Here is a 19,573-nt window from a genome sequence, read left to right on the forward strand (position 1 = left end):
ATGAATATAGAAGGTGATCACACAATTACATAACTTTACCTTTAGATAAGAGGGAATACAAGGAATCAGAGAAAATGCAGGGCTTCTAGATGACAGAATACTAGAAAATATGATTTAAAGCTTGAGGGGAACTTAGAGACTGCATCTTTTTATAATTAGAACACTGAAGTCCAGAGAGATTAAAGGTTTCACCCAATGTTATACAGTTAGCAAAACCAGGATTCAGACACAGGGTCTTTGACGGTAGAGCCTTCTATCCTCTTATAGACTCTGAATTTCTGCCTACAGATAAAGCTTCCATTGGCAAAGACTACATTGTTAAGCCTAACTGTTTCTTGCTATAGGTTGCACTAAGAACTCTGTGAGCTCCATTATGAAATGTAGTCCTAGGTTCTATCTACATGTTCCCCTTTGCACCTATTCTGAAGTGAGCAGTAAACTCTTGGAGATCTCAGGTTATGCTTTTACTAAATGAATAGCTCAATGAAAGAAGATTTCATGTAAAATTTATCTGTGGGAATTTTTGTTAAATAATAACAAGATATTTATATGGGACTTTACATGTGGTCTCTCATTTGACTTTCACAACAACTATGCAGGCAGGAACTCCTGGTCTTCTTATGCATATTTTATAATTAAGAAAACTGAGGTTCAGAGAGACCAAGTAACTTGATTATGATTCCACAGCTAGTGTGTGTCAGAGGGAAGATCTGTACCTGGAGAACTTAGGTAGGCAGTATTGAATTGTGAATTTGTATGCCCTAGATTCAAATACCAAGTCTAGTACTTACTACTTGTGTGAACATGGATAAGATACTTAACCACCCTAAGTCTCCATTTCCTCATCTACAAAATAAATGTCTTAGACTAAATGGCTCCTGAGGTACTTTCTAGTGCTCAATCTATGATATTATGAACACTGGTCTTCCTAATACTAAATTTGTCGCTCTATGCACAATACCTAGCTACCTTTCTAAGTACTTATTGTGATCTGGAGAACCTCAGGAAGATATACCAAACTGAGAGACAGGTATAGTCTAATGAAGAGTGTGAGTAGACACACACACACACACACACACAGTCACAAAAGTAGGTTCAATGTATCTAAACATCAAAGACACAAATCTACCCCTTTCCCTCCCCAATATTTGCATTTGCCTGAGTCAAGCTTGGTTCCAAAGGAACGTACTTTGCATATGCTACTTAGCCATGTGATGGACAAAGGGGTTACTTTTTCCCCATACTTTCCTCTTCTCTAACCTGTATTAGACAGAATTAGATAGAACATTTAATGATGACTAACTTAGACATAGTTATGTTCTTAAAAAGGCAATTATCCTTAGATTGAGCAATATGACATTTGACTAACTTGTAACACTCATGTTTAATTTTTAAAATATGCCTTTATTTTCAGGTTTGGATTGGGACTTAATGTTATTCTGTTTTCACTTTCCTAGAGTGAGGCTAACTACATTTTCCCCTCAGGATTTTAGGGGTATCCTTGAAGATGTGGAAGTATCTTTAATGCCATCATCTTGAACTCCCATTCTGGTGTACTCACAATCTTAGCTACGTTGCTTAGCACCCTACATTCATCTAACCAGTTAACCTCAAATAGATTTTACAAAGTAATATTGACTTCAAAGATACAGCAAGAACATAAGTACAAATATTTTCCCAAACACTCTCTTCTATACCACTTTGGTCCCTGGAGAGAGTGGACTCAAAGTTAATGCAAGTTTATATGTTGTATTGGTCCCAACAAGTTCACTCTCAATTGTGAAAGAGCTGCTGGATGAACCTGCATCTTAACTACCATGGGCTATTTCTCACAGCTTATCATTACTTTCTCCTCAATCTGGTTTCTAGCAAGTTGCTGTGTGGACTATGCTACCTGATCTGGTGACTCATTCTCCTAATGTTTTAGAACTCACAAGATCATAGCCATCTCCAACATCCTCCTCCTAAAAGCAGAAAAGAATAGACTGAAACCATAGTAGTCTTCATTCAGCAGTCCAGGTATGGGGAGAGACCCTGAAGCCTCTTTCATCACTGAGGAATTAGTCTTTGACTTCTCCAGCGCCAGCCAGCTTGGGAAATTACAGTGAGAAAAAGGATGATCTTCCTGCAAGATGTCAACACCTCTGAAAATTGCACCATCTTAATACCCCCTGGCCCTGGAACATATTCCTCCCTCTGGAGATGGGAGACCATAGATATCAGAGTACTCTTCTCATCATCCATTTAAGGAGAAGGCCTAGTGTAACCATCTTACTATTTTCCATCTGTCTGTAGGTCTTTATCATTCCCCAATGCGGAATCCTCTCCCTACCCTTCTTGGCATTTCAGCTTCTTTTTATGTGTTGTTTTACCTTGTGTATTGCAAGCTACTTGAAGACAGGTACTATTTTTGCCTTTCTTTGTATCCCCAGCACTTAAGCACAGTGTCTGGCAGGAACTTAATTAATATTTATTGATTATTGACTATCATAGGTAGCAGATTGGAACCAGTTATCATCAAACATATGATTATGATCCAAATTGAGGAGCAAGGGACTTCCATTATAGATCATCCTGCTTTTTTGGAAGCTGCCTCCCCAGCCCCTTCAATGTGAGGAGGAGACACCCTTATAGAACTGTTTCCATGATTTCAGATCAGCAAAGTGAGATTCTAGAGGGACAAGACATATTTGTTTCCAATGATCTTGGAAAAGTGCAAAATGTGTGGGTCATCCTCCATTGCTACCTGACCTTGTGCTAAATTGAAGTGCATTCACAAAGAAGAATCAGGTCTTAGTTATCCATTTTGTATTCCTTAGGCTTTGCCTAAATTCAAGGACACTTATTCTATTCTTCCTGTTCATTTGTTACTTAGACTCATTAGCAGGCTCCTCATAAGGTAATAAGCAAAAGGGAAATGGTATGGTAACAAATGCTATGAAATCTGAGATATAAGAGAAAAATTTAAAACATTTGGATTTCTGGATGTGAGAATGTTAAAATGCAAGTAATTTGTATGGCACTTTAGCCTTGAAGTTTTAAAAGTTAAACTTCCTGTACTTGCTTAAGAAAATAACAGAGTTAAAATAATTAATGTATAACAAAACAGATGCCAAAATTTAGTAATTTTTTTTAGGGAGCAGTCTTACAAAATTATGCTCAATTTATGTATCTATTTTACTTTTTTATTCAGACTGCCAGTGATTTTTCCCCATAGTCTATTTTTTGAAAGTCTTATGAAAAAAAAGACTGAAGTATTTCTTGCTCAGTAAAATACAAAGTGTAGTTTTGGACTTATTTTTAGTTAAATGAATTGATAAGAATCTATTTTTATTTGTTCAATTTAGTGGTGGTTCAAAATTTTAAAATTCACTTCCTGTTTTCATGAAAAGTATAATACTTTCTATATCCTTCTACCTTTTGAAACCCACCACACTCCTAGGTTCTCAGAGACTTTTTGAGCATCATTGTAAAATATTCAATTTGAACTTCAAAATAATTCAATAAAGATGGCCCAGACAGAAAGTAAATTTCTGTTTGGCCTCAAACTTTGAATCCATGGTTTCTTACTTTCTGTTTATCTACTGCTTCATGATAGAAAGTCATTTGAAGGTCAGAGCTTGTCCTAGCCCTGTGTGTGCATCTCTATGCTTACATTTTAGTTCCCAGATTATGACTTCAGCTCATGGCCCAGGCCATTTAATACGGAGATTATTACTGCTAGTAGTTCTAGAGAGCAACTTTTCATCTCTGTAAAACTGTTTATTATCCATGAAGAAAATCTGCCTGCTAGCTGGGTAGCTGGCAAATTCATACTTAAATGTCTATGAAACAGATAGAGTTAATCCATCTGCATCATATGCCATATGTCAAGTTCTTTATTTAGTACATTCAAGAAAAGAATTCATTAGAGATAAAGTGCCCAGCAAAGTTAGGAAACATTGCATCAGATAAAGTTCTCTGTAGTTCAGTATGTGCAGTCATGATGATGTTGCTTTGATATTTCTTAAATATGCTGTCTGACATACCACAAAGAGGTTAGACTCTTTCTAGAAAGACACTAGAAGACTGTGCATTATAAAAACAGCTTGCACATATTGCATCATCTACTTTCCTTTCACATTATAAGTAATATGTGGTTTTTCCTTGCTATTAGTATTAAAGAAATCAAGGAAAGACATTCTAGGTCCCCCTTCCAGAGGGGTTGGAAATCATTATTGATATAGTATATATTCAGTACTGTTTTTTTCTAAAAATATACTTGTCTGCATCAATAAAACAAATGAAAAAAATGAAATAAAACATTTGTATCCAAAACTCTGAAATAATTTGAAATAATTTATTCTCTAGGCTGTACTCGTGACTCTCTGGACTTTCTCTACAATGTCCCAGAAACTTTTTCACCTAGGAAGCTTATGCTACCCTGTGGACTTCACATAGTGTAAATGACCCACTCTTTTGCAGCCACTCCCCCTTCTTGGCTGTTTCCTTCCAGAACCTCCATTTTAAGGAAGATGCTAAAGACAGCCATATCTTCCTTCCTTTCCAGGAAATATTCCTGACTCTGTAGTCAGAACATTATAGAATACAAGCTCCTTGAAGGCAAGTATTCTCTTTCAGTTTGTATTTGTGTTCTCAACATTTAGTATAGTGTGTTGCACATAACAGGAGTTTAACAAATACTTTTTAACTTGACAGTTTTAGTTAGAAGCCAAAAAAGTTTTTTTTTTCCTTAAAAGCAAAGCTTTTAATAACTATGCCGCAACAGGTAGTGAGGTAGTGTGGTGTATAAGTCAGGGATTTAGCTTTTGAGTCAGGAAGTCCTGGATTCAAGTCCTATTTCTGACCTATACTCCTTGTGTGACTGTACTCAGTTCATCTAGCCTTTCATTTACTCCATACAATTCTCTAAAATTATAAATTGCAGACAAATTTCTGCTCTGTATAAGTTGGAGGAGTTTCTATACTAGGAATTTCCCACCCAGATAAAATGGCAGGTCTAGGCCAAAAGAACAATAGTAAAAGCAAAACAGTGCAATAGTGGGTGAAACTCAATATTTAAGTGTCTTTCGCCAGCTATAACATATCTGCTCCCTGTTTGGGAGAATGGGTGTGTAACGTTGCACCACTACTATTTCCATCTTTCCCAGAAGATGAGTGAGGCTGGGCTAGCTCCATGTTCCCCAGCTTAAAAAGCCAGGGGGACATCATTCAACTGAGAAGAGCCAGAGTTCTTTTTATGTTGCTTTGGAAATTTACCATGCATCAGATGGAAGAATTTCTTATTATGTTAGCTTGGCCCAATGACAAACCCCAAAGAGCTCTTTGATGGCTGCTTAGGGGGAATCTCCAAGGCCTTTTGTGAGATACAAGTTAGTCCCAGTGAACATACTAAAATAGAAAATGGCCCTGGAAAAGGCAGAATAGACCAAGAGTAGGGCAAGCAGAGAACTCAGCAGAAGATAAGACTCTGGAAAAAGATGGTATTACATAGTTTAAACCAGAATTTAAGAGTATATTGAAGGTCCCTATTGGAAATTATTATTCTTTTTAAAATATAAGTAGAAATGGAGAATACTCATCGTAGGACATTGTGGATTTTAAGGTCCTTAATGGCTCTGTTTTTCTCCCTAATACAGCCACAGAGTCACAGAATCTGACTTGGAAGAGGCCTCATAGAGCATCTAGTTCAACCTGTACTTGAATCTGTTCTATGGGCATCCTTGAGAAGTAATCATCCACAATCTACTTGAAGTTCTTTAGGGAGGACCTATAATAGGGACACATTGCTTTCCCCAAGATCTGTCTTGTTGACCACTTTGGACATTCTTACCGAACTGTATATCAGGGAAAAAAGTCTTAACTCTCTAGCCTATTCGAAGCATGTAGAGAGAATTGTTTAAAAAAATCAGGTCACTTGATAATATAAAATATTATTATGTTAGGTACACAAACTGTGGTTTTGTTAGTTTAGGGAAGTTCTACCGATGCAGGTTGGTATCTTTTTTGCAACTTCTAATCTTAAAGAGTTGTCCAGGGTACTGAATGGTTAAGTCACTTGCCCAGCGTCACACAGAAAATATGCATCAGAGGCCAGACTCAGACCTTCTGGTCTCTGACTTATCTCTATCCTTGCAGTATATTCTTTGTGTCTGATCCCTGTATCAAATGGAGAGATCAGATGAAATGCAAAACAACTAAAGACAAGGGCTACAAACTAGGCGTCCATAATTCGTGAATATTTGTATAAATTGTGGAATATGAATGGAATGGAATATTAGTGTTCTGTAAAAAAAATGACAAATGAGATTTATATGAATGAATGTAGAGTGAAATGAGCAGAACCTGGAGAATAATTTATATCAGGACCACAATATTGTAAAAGACAAAAAATCTGAAAGACTTGAGAATGTTGATCAAAGTAGTGACCAATTATGATTTTAAAAGGTGGATAGTGAATTATGTCCCCCACCTCTTGGCAGAGAGGAGATGGACTAGAGGTGTAGAATGAGGCATACATTTTCCAACATTGCTAATGTTGATTTTTTTTCCCCTTGATTTTACTTATTTGTTAGAAGGGAGGGCTTTTTAGAGAAGGATGACTTAATGGGTAATAATAGAATACAATTAAAAAACATAGAAGAAAGCATTAATAAAACATTTAAAAATGACTGAGGAAGACAAAAATAAATTCAGAAAGGAATACAAAGCAATGGTAATTTTGTTACTATCCTTTTTTCTTCTTTGAATAATGAATGCTTTGTATTTTTTATTATTAGTAAGCTCACAATGGTAAAGAAAAATTAAAGGCTAATTTCATGATTTAGTATCAAATTATTGCTGGTATGTTTTTTAAAATAGTATTTTCTGTCATAATATTGTGGTGTGGTATTTTAATTTTGAGGAGCTTTAGCTAGCTTGTTGACCTGCCCATTGTAGAGATTTTTCTCAGATTTCTAGGGAAGGGCTGTTGTTAGTGTTGGTGGTGGCCCTTCACTTTTTGAAGAGGACTAATGACATTACAGGTGATGTTTTGACTTGTATATGAATTAGATTTAAGTGAGGCAGAGTTGCACAAAAATCATCAGCCTCACAGTCTCCTCCTGAGTCATTGCAGTCCAACTGCAGAACAGAAGACAAGATCACTGGTGATGGTCCAGGATGCAGTGGATAGCCTTGGCATCTTTGATGCCTGACTAAGCTCTAAATTCTCCACGGTGTCTGCTTCAGCTGCTTTCATGCTATTGGAACAAATTGTCCTCATCCTCTGTTCCACTAGGAAAGTCTTCACATGCTTGACGTAGTAGATATCCCTCTACCTCACTGAAGCCTGAAGGGTTTGAGGCTTGTCAGTTTTCCTCAACCTGGTTTAACCTTTCTGCCAAAACAGTTTATTGAGGTGTGGCCTCTGCATATACTACAGCTTTTTGGAGCCAAAGGTGAGACCCAAATGAAGGTGGACACCAAAGGTGGATGAGCAGCCCTGGAAAGGGCTCAACGAGCTCTTATGCCAGAGTTGTTGGTCCTTCATGAATACCCCATATACTCCAAGAGCATGATCCCAAGGGACACACCAAGGGAAGGATATGATCTAATGGAACTATCAGCCCCTTTGGAAGAAATCACAGTCCCTTTGAACTAGATAGTATCATAGAGACATGTAATAAATCTGGAGCTAGAACAGACTTTAGAGGTTATCTAATCAAGCTCCCTCCTTTTTTCGATGAGGAAATTGAGTCTGAAGGAGGTAAAGAGACTTGCCCATGATCACATAGCTAATAGGACAGAGGTAGGATGTTAAACCCTCTGTCTACATAGCCATATAGTGCTTTCACACACTGTCTCTAAACATGGTATTTTCATCTTAAGTAAATGCATTTTTAAATTTTCAAACTTATGAAAGTTAAACAATTTATTCTACAGATATTAATACTTAAAGAATTTTTAATCTGACATATAACACTTATACATGTAGGTAGAAGATACTACTTAAGTATGAAATTGTGCAGAAAAGGATAGTAATTAAGGAAGTTGGGTAAAGAAAAAGAAACCAAGTAAAAGTAAAATTAACATCAATAATAATAACATTTATATAATATGTTGAGGTTTCAAGTCATCAGGCGTGAACTAAAGCATATCCCAGGCTTCTGAAAAACTAAGTGCTTACTATGCTTTGATGTTACTAATGAGTTTTGAAAAAAAAAATATCACTCAGCATGAGAGAGGGGATCTAGGATTGAAGGGGGCAGTAGTGAGTCTTTAGGATATAGGCAGATGATCCTGATTTTGATTTCTGACAAAATTCTATAATTTGTCATAAAAGGGATTCTTTGTGAACCTTTAGAAAGGAATATGTGGGGGCGGGAGTAAGTTAGTAGGGAGATGGGCAGGATGGGCTCAGGGAAGGGAGAAGAGATCCAGGGCCCTGTGGACTCCAAGGGTCATCCCTCCTTGCTTCCCTGTTTCTATGAGTCCCTCAATAGGCAGGGTGGGAGCAGGGTGAACACAGAGGTGGCTGATAACCTGGAGGTGAGAGGCAAGACTCCCTCCTCTTTCTTCCTTGCCTCCCTCTTTAGGTTTATGGAACAGTAGATTGTTGTTGTCATTTACTACTATGTCTTACGTACCTAACCTATTCCACTGATCCACCACTCTATTTCTTAGCCAGTACCAAGCAGTTTTGATGATTGCTGCTTTATAATACAATTTAAGATCTGGAATTGCTAGGCCACTTTCCCCTACATTTCTTTTCATTAATTCCCTTGATATTCTGGACCTTTTGTTCTTCCAAATGAATCTTGTCTTTCTATACTAAACTCTATAACTCTATAAAATAATTTTTTGGCAATTTGACTGATATGGCACTGAATAAGTAAATCAGCTTAGGTAGAATTGTCATTTTTATTATATTAGCTCAGCCTACCCATGAGCAACTGATGTTTTTCCCAGTTATTTAGATCTGACTTTATTTGTGTGAAAAGTGTTTTGTAATTGTGTTCACATAGTTCCTGGTTTGTTTCGGGAGGTAGATCCTAAATATTTTATATTATCTACATTAAGTTTAAATGGATTTTCTATTTCTATTTCTTGCTGTTGGGCTTTGTTGGTAATATATAGAAATGCTGATGATTTATGTGGGTTTATTTTATATCCTGCAACTTTGCTAAAGTTGTTTATTATTTCAAGTAGTTTTTTACTTGATTCTCTAGGATTCTCTAAGTATATCATCATGTCATCTGCAAACAGTGATAGCTTTGTTTCTTCTTTTCCTATTCTAATACCTTCAATTTATTTTTCCTCTCTTATTACTAAAGCTAACATTTCTAGTAAGATATTGAACAGCAGTGGTCATAATGGACATCCTTGTTTCATCCCCGATCTTACTGGAAATGCTTCTAGCTTATTCCCATTGCACATAATACTTACTGATGATTTTAGATAGATGTTACTTATCATTTTAAGGAAAACTCCATTTATTCCTATGCTATCTATTGTTTTTAATAGGAATGGATGTTATATTTTGTTAAAAGCTTTTTCTGCATCTATTAAGATAATCATATGATTTCTGTTAATTTTGTGATTGATATGGTCAATTATGTTGATAGTTTTTTCTAATATTGAACCAGCCCTGCATTCCTGGTATAAATCCCACCTTGTCATAGTGTATTATCCTCATGATAAGTGCTATAATCCCTTTACTGATATTTTATTTACTTTTTTTTGCATTTATATTCATTAGGGAAATTGGTTATAATTTTCTTTATCAGTTTTGGCTCTTCCTTATTTAGGTATCAGCACCATATTTGTATCATATAAAGAATTTGGTAGGACTCCTTCATCTATTTTTCCAATTAGGTTACATAGTATTGGAATTAATTGTTCTTTAAATGTTTGGTAGAATTCACTTGTCAATCCATCTGGTCCTGGAGATTTTTTCTTGGGGAGTTCATTGATGGCTTGTTCAATTTCTTTTTGTCAATTGGGATTATTTAAGTATTTCCTTTTCTGTTAATTTGAGCAATTTATATTTTTGTGAGTATTCATTTCACTAAGATTGTCAGATTTATTGGCATACAATTGGGCATAATAGCTCCTCAGTATAGTTTTAATTTCCTTTTCATTGGTGGTGAATTCATCCTTTTCATTTTTTGATACTGGTAATTTGATTTTTCTTTTTCTTAAAATTAAATTAACCAAAGGTTTATTTATTTTATTGTTTTTTCTCATAAAACCAGCTCAGTTCTATTTATTAGTTCAATAGTTTTCTTAATTTCAATTTTATTAATCTCTCCTTTGATTTTCAGAATTTCTAATATGGTATTTAACTGGGAATTTTCAATTTGTTTGTTTTCTAGCTTTTTAAATTGCACACTCAATTCTTGATCTGTTCTTTCTCTATATTATCCATGTAAACATTTAGAGATATAAAGTTTCCCCTAAAAACTACTTTGGCTGCATCCCATAAGTTTTCATGTATTGTCTCATTATTGTCATTCTCTTGGACGAAGTTATTGATTGTTTCTGTGATTTGTTGTTTGACCTACTCATTCTTTAGGGTTAGATTATTTAGTTTCCAATTAATCTTTAGCCTATCTTTCCATTGCCCTTTATTACATGTAATTTTTATTGCATCATTATATGAAAAGGATACATTTAATATTTCTGCCTTTCAGCACTGGATTGTGAGATTTTTATGCCCTAGTACATAGTCAATTTTTGTGCAAGTGCTATGTACTGCTGAGAAGAAGATATGTTCCTTTCTATCCTCATTCAGTTTTCTCCAGAGGTCTATCATATCTAACTTTTCTAAAATTCTGTTCACCTGTTTAACTTCTTTCTTGTTTATTTTGTGGTTAGATTTATCTAGGGGGAGGGGAGGTCCCCCACTAGAATAGTTTTGCTGTACCACTTGATGCATGTATGTCTAGTGTTGATATTACTTTATTGTCTGTGGTACCTTTTAGCAGAATGTAGTTTCCTTTCTTATCTCTTTTAATTAGATCTATTTTTGCATTTGCTCTGTCTGAGACCAATATTGCTACCTCTGCTTTTTTTTTTTACTTCAGCTGAATAATAATATATTCTACTCCCGCCTTTTATCTTTAGTCTGTGTGTATCTCTGTGCTTCAAATGTGTTTCTCGTAAACAACATATTATAGGATTATGGTTTTTAATCCATTCTGCTGTCTGTTTCTGTTTTATGGGAGAGTTCCTCCCCTTCACATTCAAAGTTATGATTACTGTGTCTTTCTCCACATCCTATTTTACCCCCATTTATGCTTTTCTCTCCTTTTTCCCTTTCCCTCCTCACAGATGTTTTGCTTCTGACCACCACTTCCCTCAATCTGTCTTCCCTTCTGTCAACCCCCCCCTTTTCTTTCCCCTTTCCTCTCCTACTTCCTGTAGGGTAAGATAGATTTTTATACCCAAGTGAGTATATATATTATTCCCTCTATGGGCCAAGTCTGATGAAAGTAAGATTCAAACAATGTTTGCCTCCCTCCTTTTTTCCCCTCTACTGTAATAGGTCTTTGTGCCTCTTTCATGTGATGTGATTTACCCTTTTCTCTCTCCTCCTTTCCTCTTCTCCCAGTACAATCTCTTTTTTTCACCTCTTAATTTTTTATCATAACATCAAAGTCAACTTATACCCATGCCCTCTGTGTGTACCCCTTCTAAATGTCGTAATAATGATACAGTTCTCAGGGGTTACAAGTATCACCTTCCCATGTAAGGATGTAAACAGTTTATCCTTATTGAGTAACATGTTTTTTTTTCTTTCCTTTTACCTTTTTATGCCTCTCTTGAGTTTTGTATTTGAAGATCAAATTTTCTGTTATCTGATCTTTTCATCAGGAAGGTTTGGAAGTCCCCTGTTTCATTGAATGTCCATCTCTTCCCCTGAAAGATTATGTTCAGTTTTGCTGGGCAGTTGATGTTTGGTTGTAATCTAATTTCCTTTGTGTTCTGGAACATCATATTTTGAGCCCTCTGATCCTTTAATGTTGAAGCTGCTATGTCTTGTGTAATCCTGACTGTGGTCCCATGATATTTAAATTGTTTCTTTCTGGCTGCTTGTAGTATTTTCTGCTTGACATGATAATTTTGGAATTTGACTACAATATTCCTTGATGCTTTTATTTTGGGATCTCTTTTAGGAGGTGATCGATAGATTCTTTCAATGAATATTTTGCCCTCTGGCTGTAGGAAATCAGGGCAATTTTTCTTAATAATTTCTTGAAAGATGCTGAACAGGCCCTTTTTTTTGATCATGGCTTTCAGGTAGATCAATAATTCTTAAATTATATCTCCTGGATCAGGTCAGCTGTTTTTACAATGAGGTATTTTACATTTTCTTCTGTTTTTTTTTCATTCTTTTGATTTTGTTTGACTGATTCTTGATGTCTCATAGAGTCATTAGCTTCCACTTGCCCAATTCCAATTTTTAAGCAATTGTTTTCTTCAGTTAGATTTTGTCACTCCTTTTCATTTGGCCAGTTCTATTTTTAGATTATCCTTTTTTTTTTTTTTGGTACAGCAATTGGGGTTAAGTAACTTGCACAGAGTCACATAGTTAGTGAGTCTTCTGTGTCTGAGGCCAGATTTGAATAAAGGTTCTCCTGACTTCAGGGCTGGTTTTCTATCTATTGCACCACCTAGCTGCCCTGCCAATTCTACTTTTTAAGGAGTTCTGTTCAGTGGATTTTTGTACCTACTCTTTTCCATTCAGCAAGTTATATTTTTTAAGGAATTATTTCCTTCACTCAATTTTTGCTCTTCCTTTTCCAAGCTGTAGACTTTCTCCTATATACCTCTCATTTTTTTCCCCAACTTTTGAGGCTTTTTGGACTTGGGATCAATTCATATTTCCCTTTGAGGTTTCAGATATAGGTATATTGACAATGTTGTCCTATTCTGATTTTATGTGTTGATCTTCCCTATTACCTTACTGGTCAGTGGTCTTTTCTGCTTCTTGCTCATCATGTTTGCCTATTTCCTGGCTTTTAAAGTTGAGCTTTCCTGCTGGAGCACAGAGAGCATTATTCCAAATTTCTTGTGCTAGGGAACATAGGCCTGTTCACTGGCTTTGTGTGCTGGGGCCTCAGGTATGCGCAGCTTACCTGATACTTAGCTGGGATCCTAGTTGTGGTGCCTGGCATTTGCTGAGGCCAAGTTGAGTTTTTCTGTGTTTCCCTGGGTTTGAGCTAAAGCATGAGGATTTCTGCTTGCCTGGGGCTGCACTGAAGCAGAAAGAAATCTGCTGCATGGGGATTGCCTGGCTGTTCTGGGCTGCTCTGCATGTACATAGTTTTCCTTGCTGGAGTCTGCCAGTTCCCCTGGCTATGGTAAAGCATGTGGGGGGTCCTGGTGTTGGTGTTTGCCTTCTCTACCACCCTGGGGCTCAGGATCTCTTGCTGGTTTGCTGAGGTGGAGCTTGCTGTAGACTTGCTGGGATACTTCCTGTCTTGAAATTCGCTTCCTTTTTACCTTAGTGAAATTGACCTTTTTTGCTGATCCTTCAAATTTTCTAGACTAAGAGACTGTTCCACCCTGTCTTTCTGCTGGCTCTACTGTTTCAGGATTTTTCCTTGGGGGATTTCTGGTTTTTTGAGAAGTCAAAAAGGGAGAGTGATAGTGACTTACTGCTTACTCTGCCATCCAGGCTCCCAGAAGTTGTTAATGACTAGTCTTAATCACAAAAGTTTCTCCACATTCTCTGTAAACTTTCACCATTAAAGTTTCTTTCTGACATTTGTGTTAAATGCTTCTTCAGCTTAGAGGCACATAGTATATAGGATTACATAAAGGACTTGAACTCAGAATGACCTACATTTGAATTCTGTTTCTGAACCTTAATAGATTTGTGATGATAGAGAAGTCATTTAACCTTTCTGAACATCAGTTTCTACATCTATAAAATGGGGCTAGTAATAATGGCTTGCAGCATCTACCTTGCTGAGTGGTTGTGAACTTCAACTGCAATAAGCCTGTAAGATGCTTTGCTAACTTAGTTTATTGCCAGCTGTTTATTCGCTTGATCTCTCTGTATAACTTATTTTAAAACTGTTTACATTTTTGTTTTCATTTTGCCTTTTCATGTATTTCAGTATTTGACTAATCTCTTGGGCTAGATGTATGATAGAAAATAGTACTGGAAAAAGTTGTAATATGAAGATGGAATTTCCCCCCCCACCACCGAGTTTAGGAAAGGAAAAACAAAAAATAAAAACACTTGAGTTCAAAATTCAGTCTTGCTTTTTCCTTATTTTTGTAGTATCTCCAAAGACCTCGACATAACATTTATTGCAATCTCCATTCCTTCTGTGGTAGGTAAAAATTATAACAGTATCTAAAATAGTGCTACCAATGACTTTTGGCACCTTCTCTACAACTTATAGTGTCAAGGAGTTGCCTAGAGCACTGAGAGGCAAAGTGACTTAAACCTAGGTTTTTTTGATTCTTAGGCCAGCTCTCTATTCACTGTGCTATGCTGCCTTTCCATTTTCTCTCTCTCTCTCTCTCTCTCTCTCTCTCTCTCTCTCTCTCTCTCTCTCTCTTCTCTCTCTCTCTCTCTCTCTCTCTCATAGTTTTTTAAAAATTTATACACAACCTTCTGTTTTCCTCCCTTCTATTGCACTTTTTTCAACTTCATTTCCTCAATTTCTCAATTGCCTTTTGAAAAAAAAAAGCATCTTTAAATATTTTTAATTGTACAAAAAATTCCCCTCAACACACATCACCTTGTTAATGAATATTCCTGATTTTGATTCATGGACTCTATTCTGTTTTCATATGCTTCTTTTCTTAGTACATCATTATCAGCCACTAAAAGATAACTCTTGATGTTACTGTTATTTTCTTTTCCTTCTTTAGCATATACCTTGTCAGTACAAAATTTGAGGACCTTCTTCCCACTCCAACCTCACTACCACCCACGTGCCCTGTTCTAATTCCTTGGAAGCAAAACATTGCTGACAATAGTCATAAAACTATGCAAAGTGAGTCAATGAAAAATTGTTGCTTCATACCTTTGTCAGAGTTTTCAGTAGGGCTGGAAATTCCTTTCAGTTTTCATTTATGAACACATTTTTGTATTCTGTGTAGTGACTATTCCAAAACCTCACTTTCTTGAGGGACCCAGTGTATGCCATGTCTTACTCTCTGCAGATTACCTTTCCTCAAGTCTTACTTTGAACATTTAAACCAAGAACCAAGCAGTGACAATCACTGCGCTTAATGCTGGGAATGCAAAGAAAAAGGAAAAGGAGTCCCTACTTTGATGAAGCTTATTAAATTTTTTGTATATTTTTATCCTTTTCCTCTTCCATCTCAAGGCTTTCTTACCTTATTCCTTTGCCCTTGATGTTATCCTGTTTCTTCCTGCTTTCTCTAAGATTTTGTTACCTTAATAAACCCTCAAATTCTTACATTTCTGTTCTCTCAATTGCTCTTTCCCTTCCATCTACACCCCCTGTGATAGCTTCCCTGACTCTAATATTCACTTTTCCAACTTTCCAATCTCATTCTTTTATTTTAGGAAGAGTATTTTTACATTTATTGCCTCTATTTTACCATATAGTTGTAAAATAGTGTGCCTTTAATATGTGAGCAGTTTATATGCTAAAATGGTCAAAAAAAGTATATATCTGTTTTGAAGTATCAATTTTATTTGGGTACAAACACTTGCATCATGGGAGTCATTGCTGGTAGTAGTTGGGAGAAGGGGAAGGAGAGATAGAGAGCAAGATGATAAGTTAGAAAGACTTTGATTGGGAGGGATACCCCTGATCTTCCACTCCCCTACCACATCTGAGCTCAATCATGACAATAAGGGTCTTACGTTATCTGAGATGAATGATAGAAAGTTCAGACAAGCACACAGAAACACCCCCATACCAGATGCCCTCTACCATTCATATCCATCACTATTAACTGTCCAGAGGCTAAGGTCAGGCTGAAGTTGGAAAAGGCATCGAACTATGGGCTGAAAGAGGCTTTTAATTATTTTGAAACCCAATATTCAAAGAACAGAAAATGCCTTTTAATGTGATGTGCTCCCTAGGGCTCAGGACTGTGTTGGCTCTGATGGCAACAGAATCACACATGAGGATGCACAGTTACAGAAACATGGATATGCCAGACTCATAGAATTAGACCGTCATAGACATTCCGGTATAAGTCATGCATTTATAACAGACAAACTTATGTCACAATCACAATCTGAGACACAAACACAATCACTTAAACTGTGGATACACATTCACAAGTGTCTCCTTGGCCTTTGTTCTCCCCAGAACAGAGTGTGGGTTGAGAGTCAATATGAACCCATCCTTCCTGGATCCTGCAGAGCATTAGGTGAATTCTAAAGCTGGAGAGTACTCAGGTTCTGGTATCGCCATCTGCATCTCAGTCTTCACTTCTTCTACATCCTACAGTTGCTGTGCTTCATTGGAGAGAAAAACTCTCTCCAGACATTCAAGGGAACACAAACAAACACATTGTATACACTTTTTTTTCTAATGGAAAGGAGGGGGTGGAGTATCCCTATGGGAATTTCCTTTTTTGCCACCCTCCCCCCAACCTTGAGTTGTAGAGAAAACCCAGGGATGCCAGGAACTGAGTAAACAATTTCTAGCCCATAATGCTACACCCCTCCCCCCTTTCCAGTATGGGACAAGATCCTGAGAGCTCACACTGGCTACTTTTTTGTTCCTCTGTGACAGCCTGGTAGATACTCTCCTCCACCATTACCCTTAATGACACTGTGTCTTTCCCTGATCTTTAGGACTTGATGGGAGGAGGGGACATATGCCTTTTCAGTGCAAGAGAAAGGTAAGCTCCAGTTGTTAGGTTCTAGGGGATACTAGAGGTACATCCCTGAGAGCAGGGTGGAGCAGAGATGATGGGGGAGGATTAGGGAGGACGGCTGAGATGCAGCAGAATCAGTGGCAGGAAGCTAGGGGTGGAATACGAGTGGAGAATATTGGGATGGACCCCACTCTCCTCAGAGTCCCTTGTTGAAGTAAACAACCTCAGTGTTTGGGCTCTGCTCTTTGATCTGAGCTCTGAGCTCTGGCTCAAGGCTTTTCACTAGAATGGAACTCCTTTGGGGAAAAATTACGCAACACAGGGGAGTGACAAACAACTGAAGAAAGCCGACTATCCCCATCTGTGCAGGGCATGAGAGCCATGGTCTTCTCTTCAAGAAGTCTTTTTTCTCTAATTCATTCATAAGTAGAGGGGGTATGGTCAGAGGAGGGAAAGCCATGACGATCCGGGATGTCACCACCTGGAAGATGCCCTTCTGAGCTGCCTTTGAAGAGTGACCTAACTTATGGCCAGAATCATCAGTCACAGGGATTCCCATCCGAATCTCCCTCTCCCGCATCAGTGGGATGTTGATGCAGTTGGCAGCAGATACAGCTGTTAATGGCATGAAGCGGGCAGCCAGGCGAGGTAGATGTTTGGTGAGGGCTGTGAATCCCAGAGCAGTGACCACAGCCCCAGTGGTAGCACTCATGTAAGCTCCTGCCACCTGCTTTTCAGTAGCTGTTACATTTCCATTTCTATTGGAGTAACTGACAATAGCATTGAAGGACTGGTTCACCCACTGCCAGAACACCACAGATGCAATGTTCTTATGGAAAGTGAGCATAAAGCCACAGATGATCATATTCATGGGTGCTTGGGCTGCCATTCAGCCAATGAGGAAGATTTTCTGGTCAGTGTCAGGGTGGAAGGCTGAGTCATATTTATACTTGGCCCTCCATAGCTCCTCTTCAGTCAGCCCAGGGGTCACAATCCCTGCCTTGTAGTTCTTCACAATGGTTTGGGCCTTGTGCAGTTCCTGATCAGATAGTAGAAGGTTCAAGGGGTTGGTGATGGTGAAAAAATGCTTAGCTCGGCCCATAAAAGTGTTCTGGTCCCATCTAGGATCAAGGATGTTGATGTCCAGAGGCAACTCGTCTGTCTTCTGACCAGGCCAGCATGGCCATGATATAACCATGGCTTTGGATGGAGTCTTGTTCCTTCAGAGCTCCTTCAGCCTGGACCTGACACTTGAAGGAAGCCAGGGAAGCCAGAGGAGATGAACAGAAGTTCCTTGGCAGTTAAGCTTAGAACTTTTTCAACTTGTGAGCCTCAGACCTAGGACATCTGCCTAATCTTTTAGCCTGGAACACTTTTAGGAAGGAAGGGAGGATGGCAGGCTAAAAAAATACTTTTGAAAAAATAATATGTCAACTTTAGAAGATTTCAAGGTAATGCCCTTTTAATAGGCAAACACTTTGGTAGCTGGAAGGGGCAGAAAAAGAATTATTAATGAGAACTATTAAAATTTATATGTAAATAAACCTTTAAGAATGTATTTTATTTTGCCAAGTAAAATTATTTCATGGGGGTAAGCAATAAACATGAAAGTATCTTAATGATATCTTTTAGTGTGACCATCATGGTATGATCTATTATAGAGAATCATTTGTGGAAGTTTACCTCTTTCCTTCTAATATTTCCTTTGAAGAGATCCTCAATGTACATATGAATCAATCTCATAAAGGTTTTTTATAAAGATTAAAAAGTAGGCATGTGGGTGAGTAGTTATTGATGTTTGCCTCAGGTATCTTTTTGAGAGTCATACTGTCCATAATTTTTTTTTCTTTAAGTGTCTTGCCTTTACTAAGATATCATTTAAAGTGATTCCATAATATTTTAATATTGTGTTATATGTGCGTAGATTTCCTCAAGCTACAGCATATTTGTTCTTATCCAGGCACACTTCCCAACTTTATTCCTAATTACAACTTCTTCATTTAACACACCAGAGACTGAAGTCTCAGTTTGTAAGGGTCTAAATGGCACTGAAGATGAAAGTAGATTGTTAGAAAAAATGTTGACACATGCTCATTTTATGCCTGTTTGTTGTCCTTGTACTAGGTTTATCTGTGGATATACTTGTAATAATATGGTTCATTTGAGTATCATAACAAGTTTTCTAGAGCTCTTTCCTCCCACTTCTAATGCTTTCTGTTTCTTCAGAATACTATACTTTTTTTTGTGTGTGAAAGGTAGTACTTCTAATCTTTCGCAGCCCTCTTCTGTAGTACTTTACTATTTTTATTCCGAAAATAAAAATCCAAAATGAGCATTGCCACATACATTTCACAGACCCCAAAGATTGGCTATGGAACTCTGAATCTTCATTTCGTTCCACTTGCATACACACACACACATATGTATGTGTGCATGTGTATACATATATGCACATATATATATACATATGTAGTACATTTTACACATTGCTTTAAAACCTATTCTGTTTATATTCATTTCCTTCTGAATTTCCTTTTGAGCATTTAAAAAATATTTCAGTGGCCCTATTTTTAAATTTCCTCTGAGTTGCCTTATTGAAAAAAAAAAGGAAAAGAAAACTGACAAAGAAAGCATTGTCAGGCAAATTGAATTTGCAATGGCCATTTTAAGAAAATGTATGCCTCTGTACCTTTTGTTATCACCTCTCTATCAGAAAATAGGTAATACCATGATGTATCATAGGGTGATGTCTGGAGACATGGTT

General features: G+C 37.2%; 1 pseudogene; it reads right to left on the reverse strand.

Annotated features, from left to right (window-relative positions):
* Positions 1–15,677: 15,677 nt before the first annotated feature.
* On the reverse strand, positions 15,678–18,238 carry LOC110221701 (sideroflexin-3 pseudogene; annotated as a pseudogene).
* Positions 18,239–19,573: the final 1,335 nt, after the last annotated feature.

The sequence above is a fragment of the Phascolarctos cinereus genome, unplaced genomic scaffold (assembly GCF_003287225.1).
Source record: "Phascolarctos cinereus isolate Bilbo 61053 unplaced genomic scaffold, phaCin_HiC Scaffold_7;HRSCAF=346, whole genome shotgun sequence".
In the NCBI taxonomy this organism is placed as follows: domain Eukaryota; kingdom Metazoa; phylum Chordata; class Mammalia; order Diprotodontia; family Phascolarctidae; genus Phascolarctos; species Phascolarctos cinereus.